We start from the raw sequence: 10316 nt of genomic DNA on the forward strand, positions 1-10316 counted from the left end.
CAGTAATTTCTTTAGGGGAACTTGCAGATGTCCCACATCCAGATTGGCAGGGGGTGAAAATAGAAACAGTAGCAGCTGCCAGAGGGAGGTTAGTTGAAACTGGTTACATTTGAAGCAACTATTTGGGGTAAAGGAGCTTCTTAGAGACAGTTAAGTAACAGAGGGATATAAAACCACCTATTCTGTGCCTAGGGTGCTGCCCTTTCTTCTCACTCCATATTTTAAACCTGTCCTCTCTTATTCTTTTATGTGTGATAAGTATCATACAGTGCTTGTTTCCCAGATCCCACCGTGATATAAACAGCTTGTCTCATAGGTCTCTTTTTAAAAACGGATTTTATATTTACAGGAAAAATGAGAAAATAGTACAGAGTTCCTGTATACTCTCTTATCCCCTGTACAAGTTTCTCCTATTATTAACACCTTACATTAGTATAGTGCATTTGTTACAATTAATGAACCAAAATTGACAAACTATTATTAATGAAGTCCATACTTTATTCAAATTTCCTTAGTTTTTATTTAACTTAATGGCTACTTTCTGTTCCAAGTTTCCATCCAGGATATGGAATTACATTCAGTCATTATTTCTACTTAGGTTCCTTAGACCGTGATGATTTTTTTTCAGACTTCTCTTGTTTTGGATGTCCTTGACAGTTTTGAGCTCATACGTCTTTTGATAATTTAATCTTTGTATATTATTTGGTAGAGCACCACAACAAATGCTATTTTGAATTAAGTATTATCTTTGATAATTGGTAAGAATCAAATTTTGTTTAAAATAACTGTATCTGATAAGAATGATAAAGTGATTTTAGCAGCCTCATTTTTGTATAGGTCATAGCATGACTACTTATTGATTAAGTATGGGGTACAGAGTTCACAGCATTCATCAGGTGCAATAACATTCTTTGGATGGACTGAGTCAATAAAGCTTCAGCACAAAGATCAACTGAGAGAGCGGAACCAACTAGAAGGTACCTTTTCTTCTGGAACCTTATGTTCTTACAGACTCCACATGGCAAATGTTCTACGTTTTTCTCATTATTTTTGCAAGCATCTTAGGGTAATCTGGCTTAAGACATATGCTACCATCCTTTACTAAATATTTCCCTTGTCCTATGTTTTTTATTTTTTAAAATTAAAGTCTAATATACATACAGTGGTAAGCAGAGATCTTATGTGCATAGTTCAGAGTGTTTTGACAAATGTATACACTTGTGTAATCCACACCTCATCAAGATAGAGAGCATGTCCATCACTGCAGGAAGTTATCTCATGCCCTTCAAAAGTCAGTGCCCATCCTCAGTCCCCGGAGGCAACCACCAGTTCAATTTCTTTCACCATATGATTAGGTTTGTCTGTTCTAGGAAACAAAAAATAGATAAATTGGGCTTGATTAAAATTAAACCTCTGTGCTTTAAGGGATGCAATCAAGAAAGTGGAAAGACAATTCACAGAATAGGAAAAAATATTTGCAAATCACATAACTGGTAGAGGACTGGTATCTAGAACATATAAAGAACACTTACAATTCAAAAATAAAAAGACAACCCAATTTTAACATGAGTGAAAAATTTGCATAGACATTTCTCCAAAGAATACATATAAATGGATAATAAGATCATGAAAAGATTCTCAACATCATTAGTTCTTAGGGAAATATAGATCAAAACCACAAAAAAACTACTACTTCACAACCACTAGGATAGCTAAAATAAAAAAGATAGTCAATAGCAAGTGCTGATGAGAATGTGGAGAAATTAGAACCTTCAGATATCACTGGTGGGAATGTAAAATGATGCGGGCACTCTGAAAAACCGTTTGGCAATTCCTCAGAAAGTTTTAACAATTCCACTCCTAGCTATACATTCCAAATAATTGAAAACATATATCCACGTAAAACCTTGTACCTGAATGTTCATGGCAGCATTATTTCTAATGCTGAAAACGAAAGTGGAAACAACTAAATGCCCATCAACTGATGAATGGATAAACAAAATGTGGTACTTCCATATAGTGGAATATTATTCAGCCATATAAAGAAATGAGTACTGATTCGTGCTACAATACGGATGAATCTTGAAAACATGTTTAATGATTCAATTTATATGAAATATTTGGAATAGGCAAATCTATAGATACATGACATAGGTTAGTGGTTGCCAGAGGCTGAGAGAAAAAAAGCATGGAAACTGCTAGTGGGTAGAAGGTTTCTTTCTAGAAAGATAAAAACATTCTGAGATTATATAGTGGCGATGGTTGTACAACTCTATGAAAATATTAAAAACTCTTGAATTGTACTATTTAAAAGAGTAAATATTATGGTATAATAATTATATCTCCATCAAATCCAAAAAATCAATGTCATTCACTATACCAACAGACAAAAAATTTATTAAATATTCAATAGATTCAGGAACAAAGCAACTATGTTTCACCACTGTATCTAGGCCCTAACCAGTGCAATAAAGCAAGACAAAGAAATAAATGCCATAAAGATTAGAAAGGGATAAATCTGTCTTTATTCCCATGTAATACTATGATGTATACAGAAAATTATAAGACATCAATAACAAAAAATTACAGATGTTATAAGTGAATTTAGCAAGGCTGCAGTATACAAGGTCAATATACAAAACCAACTGTATTTCTACATACGGTTGACTTTTGAACAACATGGGTTTGAACCACACAGGCCTACTTATATGTGTAGTTTTAAAATAAATATTTTCTCCTCCTTATGATTTTCTTAACATTTTCTTTCCTCTGCCTTAATTGTAAGCATGCAGTGTATAATATATATATAGCATACAAAATGCATGTTAATCAATAATTTATGTTATTGGTAAGGCTCTGGTCAACAGTAGGTTATTAGTAGCTAAGTTTTGGGGGAGTCAAAAGTTATACATAGATTTTTGACTGAATAGGTGACCAGTTCCCCTTACCCCCACATTTTTCAATGGTTAACTATACTACCAAGAACCAAATGGAAAATAAACTACCATTTACATAAAAAACTCAAATACTTAGGGATACATTTGACAAGTGATATGCAAGATCTCTACCCTGAAGACTGCAAAACATCACTCAAAGAAAATTTAGAAAGACTAAATAAATTGAGAAATATACCATATTTATGAATTAAAGATTCCAATAAAAATCCCAGCAAGCTTTTTCATAGGAATTACCAAACTAATTCTAAAATTTATATAAAAATCCAAAAGACCAAGAATACAAAAAACAATCTTAAAAAACGAAAGAAGAAAGTTGAGTGGCTAACACTACTTAATTTCAGGAATTACAGTGCTATATTCATGTAAGGATAGACAATAGGTTAATAAAACAAAATAAAGTCCAGTAATAGCCCATACCAATAAAATCAATTGATTTGACAAAGATTCCAAGGCAAAATAATGAGGAAGGCATGTCTTTTTTGTAGAGTACTGAAACAACTGAATATTAAAATAATAAGCCTTAACCCCTAGCTCACACTGTATACAAAAATTAATCTAATTGATATTTATAGAATACTATACACAACAACTGCAAAATATACATCTTTTCAAAGGCACAAAGAACATTCATCAAGATAGACCACAGCCTGGGCCATAAAACAAATCTGAATAAATTTCGAATGACTGAAATCAAGCAGAATACGTTTTTTTTTAAATAAGCAGATTGAAATTAAAGGTTAATAAAAAAAAAAACATAGAAACTCTCAATTATATTTATGTACTTGTCATATCAATACCTGCCAAAGAAGTGCTATACTCTCTTATGATTGGTTCTGTCAATTCTTCCGTCATGAATTTTGAAGCTATCTTATTAGATATATACATATTTAAAATTGCTTATCTTCTTGAGTAACCCTTTTATCAATATAGAATGTCTTTGTTTTGAAGCCTCCTTTCTTTCATATTAAAAAATCATAACTTTCTTATGATTAGTGTTTGCATGACATATTTATGTCCATCAGGTTTCTTTAATTTTTTTGGAGGTTGGTTGCTATAGTGATTACAATATGCATCTCTGATGAATTAATATAGCTTTATATATAACTTAAGAACCTCGCAGTAGCGATTATATATACTGTTAAATTAAAAATGATAGTTTATTCTTATTATAAAATACCATACATGACAGAATTGTACAGTCCTAAACTTATTGCATAAAAATAAAATGAAGAGAAACATCTCTGTCTCCGTATTGTTGTTCATTCTTTGAGACCTTTTCCTACATGCATATGCACTTCATTGCTTGTCCTATAAACTTGCCACCACTCAGTAGGAAATGCAACTCAGTCCTAGTCTCAGAGGATCAGATTTCAAGGGGCAATATAATGACCCTAATCTCAGAACAAACGCTGGGAAGAAGGAGACATAGAATGTATCTGCTAGATCCCTTTATCAAAGCTTTTCTTCATGGACATTAAATCCCCAATATTTCTCGGTTGTACATATGTAGGCACTGACTGATCCTTCAGCATCTCATTCCTCATTGCCAACAGAAAAGCTTTGGGGCAGGAGGTGACAGGCACTTTATTTGGGTACAAGATAAACCATCATTGAATTGTGCTGTTGTGAAGTCTATTGTCACAGCTGTATATCCCACCAATGGCTGGTTGCCACAATGTTGGCTTAGACAAAACAAGTGGTAATGGCTGTAGAGCCAGTGAGGCCAAGAGCATCTGAGTACATAAGCAGTATTTGATAAAACCCATCTCTTGCACCACTCATTTTCATTCATGTCTTCCGATTATGTTCATTCCCACAGTACATAAATAAAATAGGGGCATCAGTTTTTGTGAGATCATGCCTTCGCTTCTTTCCTAAAGGAGAAGGAATAAGTCCATTTTATCACAGAGTCCTTTTCAAGATGGTATCCAGCCACAATTTCTCAAAAGACTTAAGGTAAGGTTAATAAAACAAGGTAAAGTCCCTGATTGATGAGGATAATACCAAAACCATAATCGACAATTTTCCTTTCTCTCGCCTCTACTCTTTTATACCCTCGTGTCAGTCAATTACTGGTCAAAGTCTGTCAGTAGTGAGGGAGTTGGGGGTGGGTGGAGATGGTGGTAGACCTCATAGATGAGGCAGCTCCCATTTGGTTGAAGAAATTGTGAGAATACTCAGTCAACACTCACAGCAGTTGGGGATGAGTGTACCAGTAGGTAAAGGAGATCTAAACAAAATATCAACAGAATTCATTCGCTACAAGGGGTAATCCTACCTCCTCTCTTCATTTCTTGCACCTTTATATTCTAGTTATGAGGGGCCACGGCACCATATATTTAGCTGTTGGTTCAGTGCATATGTACCTCGGAGGTCAGTGCCCGACAATGCACTGCATCTGGAGCATTGTGTTATACATCAAGATCTAACTAATACAGATGAGTCAGATGGTAAGACCAAAGGGGCCTATGGTCATGTAATCATTGTTTCTCCTCTTTTGTCATAAAATGGAACCTTTGGTTTGAGCTATTGTTATGAGGGAAGTCATGTCAGCCTTCCATAAATTCTTGAATAGTGGTGCTGGCAGAGGCACTGAGGCAAGAAAGGCAAATTCATAACCAGATCAGGTACCAGTTCTGATGAGGATGAGTCACTGCCACCTCCAAGGTATGAGGGGTCCAATGTAATAATTTGCCAGTAAGTGGCTGATCTGTCTTCTCAAAAAGTAAGGCCATATTAAAGTCTTGGTTTTGGTCTTTGCAAATGGAATTAATTAAGCAATGGTAGTAACTGTCAGTCTAGCTAGATCTGAATTGGTGAGAAGGAGTCAGTTTTTGGGGTGGCCCACGCAAGCCTTTTGTCCCTGCCATTATTACCTCTCTATTCACAGGATCTTTGTGCTAGCTGATACCACAAGACAAATCACAGGGTTCACCTGGTGTCTGAGAACTCCCTCAGTGGTAGATGCTCTCTGCTGGAAATTAACGTGACACACAAAGATATACATGCTTTATTCTCATTCCCGTAGAAGCACCCATATTCTGTTTTCCACACCAAACTGTCCCCAATATTCCATTCTTTTTTTTTCCAGGTCCTGACCAACTAGTCAAGCCATTCATCTCTGCCCAGAAGTTCATGTATATTCATATCTCAGGCTACTTCTTCCTCTTGAGAAGTAAATAATCAAGTTCACTGCTCACAAGTCTGCCCAAGGGAGATTTCCCATCATCACTATACTTTGGGGTATCATCAATGCAATTTCGATAGCACCTCCATCTTGAAGCAACCCATATGTAAATTAGGTCCTGGGTCTTTCCTCTTCCATCAGTTGGTCCTAGAGAACCTACTTAGGCCAAAGGACTGAATTCATGGAGACGTATCATTGCAAGAGAGGTTGGTAATATAAAAGTTTGGATCATTTGTTCACATAATTTGTTACTTATGCCTTCTTGGTCTCTGCATGAGTCTGATACTGAATGTACCATATCCACTGTACAGCAGATAGGCTCTGCCAGACCTTATAACTCAGTGGATAATAATCAGCTCATAATGGGCTACTCCTATTGCTTAGGCACTTGATTTCCCATTATCAGGCACTCAGTTCCACTTGAGCTCAGTAGCACAAATAGAGGTGATTTTTAAAACAGAGATAATTCTGTTTCAGAAGGCATTACCTTGTTCTAGAATCTCAGGGGTATACCTCCTATTGGGGCTTGCCAAAGGCTCTATACATCACTTGCCTACCACAAATATCTCTCACACCAATGGATCTGCTGGATTATTCTGATCAAGTAGTAGGGCACCTTGTACTGCAGCCTGGAGACAATCTAGAGATGTCTCTTATTTCAGCACCCACTTGCAAATGGAAGCTTTCAAAGTCACCTGATATATGAGTTGGAGATATATTCCCAAAGACAGTATATGCTGCCCTTGAAATCCAAAAAGGTCCACTACATGATGAACTCTCTCTTAGTGGTGGGAGGGAGAGGTGCAATAACTTGTTCTTTACATTAAAGGTGATATTTCCAGAATACTGGAATCCTAAAAACTTCATTGATTTGGCAAACCCTTGGAATATCTTAGAGTCTATCTTCGATTCTTCAGCATGCATGTGTTTTACTAGGACATTTAGACTGTGCTGTTCAAAGTGCAATCTACAGATTGGTGCTGCTTAGTAAACCCTTGGTTACTGGTTCATAGTAAGATAAATTCAGAAGTTGAAAATTTATGTTTAGAAATTTTCATAGCAATCTGACATTGTTGTGACATCCAAGCATGTGATCAGAAGATTCATCTCGAGTTTGGAGAAACATGGTGGAGTGAGAGACGTCCCCAGATCTCACCCCTTGAAACAACAATAAGCTGAACACCTAAAACTCAACAAAACACACCCAAACTGCACACCAGTACATCTAAGTGTGGGATCTGCACACCAGTACATCTAAGTGTGGGATCTCCACAGGTCAGAAACCCTGGATGTAGGGTGGTGGACTAGGAGAAATAAAGAAGCTGCCTCTCACAGCCCCCGGAGCTCCCTGTAGGAAGAGGGGGAGGGGAGAAGGTGCGGTAGGTTCTCTGAACAGCCCTAACTAGGAGTGCTGTGAGATCCACATGGCCGGCGGCAGGGCCCAGTCATCAGGGCAGAAATCAGAGAAGCAGGACAGCAGAGAAAAAACAGTTGATTTTTACTGGCCGCGGTTGCAAAACCCAGGCTGAGCCACAGTTCTCAAGCCCCAACCAAGAGGGCCTCTCCCACTATATCCTTTGAGACCGACCACTGCGGAGTGCAGGGGAATCTGAGAAAATGCTACTGAAACTGTCTCTAACAATGACAGTGATGGAGGCTGAGAGTAGTGAGTGTGATTAAACATCTATGAGGGAAAAAAAAGCATTATTAAGACTTTACATATATATAGCAGGGATCCAAGAGGCTTAGATGCCACCTACTGGAAACCAAAAGAAAAGCGCCTTCTTTGCAACGGGTTAAAGAGAGACCTTTATATAATAAATCTTCTTTCTGAGAAAAAAGCAAAATACACTTCTATTAATGCCCAGGCAGAGAAATAGTCCATTAAACACCATGAAAAACCAAGGTGACAAGGCATTTCAGAAAGAAAGAGAAAAATCTCCAGAAAATAAGCTTAAAGACATAGAAATATGCAACTTAAATGACAGAATTCAGGATGGTACTTCTGAAAAAACACAGTGAGTTCTGAAATGAGTCATAGCAACAATTTCAGGAATTGAAAAAGCAAATAGATGAGCAGAGTGAGTTCTTTAACAAGGAGACTGAAACCCTCAAAAAGAACAGAATAGATCTTCTGGAGATAAAAAACACACTGCAAAGTTTGAAAAATAAAATAGCAAGCTTGAGAAATAGAGTCAACCAAATGGAGGAAAGGATCAGTGATACTGAAGACAGAAATCTAGAAATAAATCATAAGGAAAAAGAGAGAAACCAAAGAATGAAAAATAATGAAAGAGGAATACAAGAACTAGCTGATACCATCAGGAGAAAAAACATAAGGATAATGGGAATTCTCGAAGGCGAGGGATAAAGCAGGGACTAGCAAGCATTTTCAGACAAATAGTTGAAGAGAATTCCCAAATCTAAGGAATGAGCTGGAGCTTGGAATTCAAGAAGTCAACAGAACACCCAATAATCTCAACCCAAAAAGGCCTTCTCCAAGACATATTGTATTAAAATTATCAAAAATCAGCGAGAAAGACAGAATTCTCAAGGCTGCGAGGGAGAAGGTAACTTATAAAGGAAAACCTATTAGATTATCATCAGACTTCTCAGCACAAATCTTACAAGCCCGAAAGGAGTGGAATCAAATATTCAAACTGTTAAGTGAAAGTAATTACCAGCCTAGAATAATGTATCCAGCTAAGCTCTCCTTTAGATATGAAAGAGAAATAAAGACCTTTCCAGACATACAAAAATTGAGGGAATTCTCCACTACGAGGCCTGCACTACAGGAAATACTGAAAAGGGTCAGCTCACCTAAAACAAAATGACAAAAACAACAACAACAAAAAAAACACAAAACCATAATTAGGAGTAAGGTGACTATCAGGCAAATAGAAGTAGAGGAGTGCAACCCTTACTAAGAACAGGGCATTATAAGCTTAAACATTAAGAAGAGAATTGCTATAGCAATATAGTAATGAATACTCAGCATACATAGTGAAGAATTGAGATAACGATGAATGAAAAGGGGAGGAATCAAAGATCCAAATTCACAAAGAGGAATGGAGATGAGGCACGCACAGAAGAAAATGGACATATATATATATATAAAATTATCCTTTACATATTTGTAATAGTAACCACATACCAAAGATTCAGAAATGAAGTATATAACATAAAACAAGAAGAACCAGAGGCAAAACCCACAAAAGCCAATCAAAATAAAGAAAACAGAAACACAAGGACAAGAAAGCAATGGAAACACTAAGCTATTAGAAAGTAAAAGATAAAATGTCTATAGGAAGACCTCATATTTCAATAATCACCCTAAATGTAAATAGACTGAACTCACAAATAAAAAGGCACAGAGTTGCAGAATGGATTAAAAAACAAAACCCAACCATATGCTGCCTCCAGGAGACACATCTCAGCTCCAAAGACAAATATAGACTCAAAGGGAAAGGTGGAAAATGATATTTCAAGCAAATGGCATTCAGAGAAAAGCAGGAGTAGTAGTAGTAATATCAGACAAAATAGACTTCAAAATAAAAAAAGGTAAAGAAAGATACTGAGGGACACTTCATAATGATAGAAGGAATCATGCACCAAGAAGATATAACACATATTAATATCTATGTTCCCAATCAGGGAGCCCCAAAATATGTAAAGCAATTATTAACAGAACTAAAGGGAGAAACAGACCTAAACATTATCATAGTAGGGGACCTAAATATCCCACTGTTGGATATGGATAGATCATCCAAACAGAAAAACAATAAGGAAATAACATCCTTAAATGACACATTAAATCAAGTGGACATAATTGACATTTACAGAGCCTATCCCAAAACAGCTGCTTATACAGTCTTCTCTAGTGCACATAGAACTTTCTGAAGGATTGACTACATACTAGGACACAGAGATAGCCTCAACAAATATAAGAGGGTTGAAATCACACCAACCACATACTCTGATCACAATGCTTTGAAACTAGAGATCAACTGCAAAAAGAAAGCAGGAAGAACCACAAATACATGGAGATCACAACATGCTACTGAAGAATAACTGGGTCAGAGAAGAAATAAAAGGAGAAATCAAGAGAAACATAGAAGCGAATGATAATGATAGTACAACATATCAAAATTTTGAGACACAGAAAAAGCGAT

At 36.4% G+C, this 10316-nt stretch overlaps 1 long non-coding RNA gene across 1 annotated transcript in view; it reads right to left on the bottom strand.

Annotated features, from left to right (window-relative positions):
* Positions 1-477: 477 nt before the first annotated feature.
* The window catches only part of LOC107195965, a 20727-nt gene continuing 10888 nt past the window's right edge, over positions 478-10316 (bottom strand). The window contains exon 3 of the long non-coding RNA XR_001517282.2: positions 478-1366. This is a non-coding gene — a long non-coding RNA (uncharacterized LOC107195965). The remainder of the gene's footprint in view (positions 1367-10316) is intronic.

Source organism: Pteropus alecto, unplaced genomic scaffold, assembly GCF_000325575.1.
Source record: "Pteropus alecto unplaced genomic scaffold, ASM32557v1 scaffold24, whole genome shotgun sequence".
Classification (NCBI taxonomy): Eukaryota; Metazoa; Chordata; class Mammalia; order Chiroptera; family Pteropodidae; genus Pteropus; species Pteropus alecto.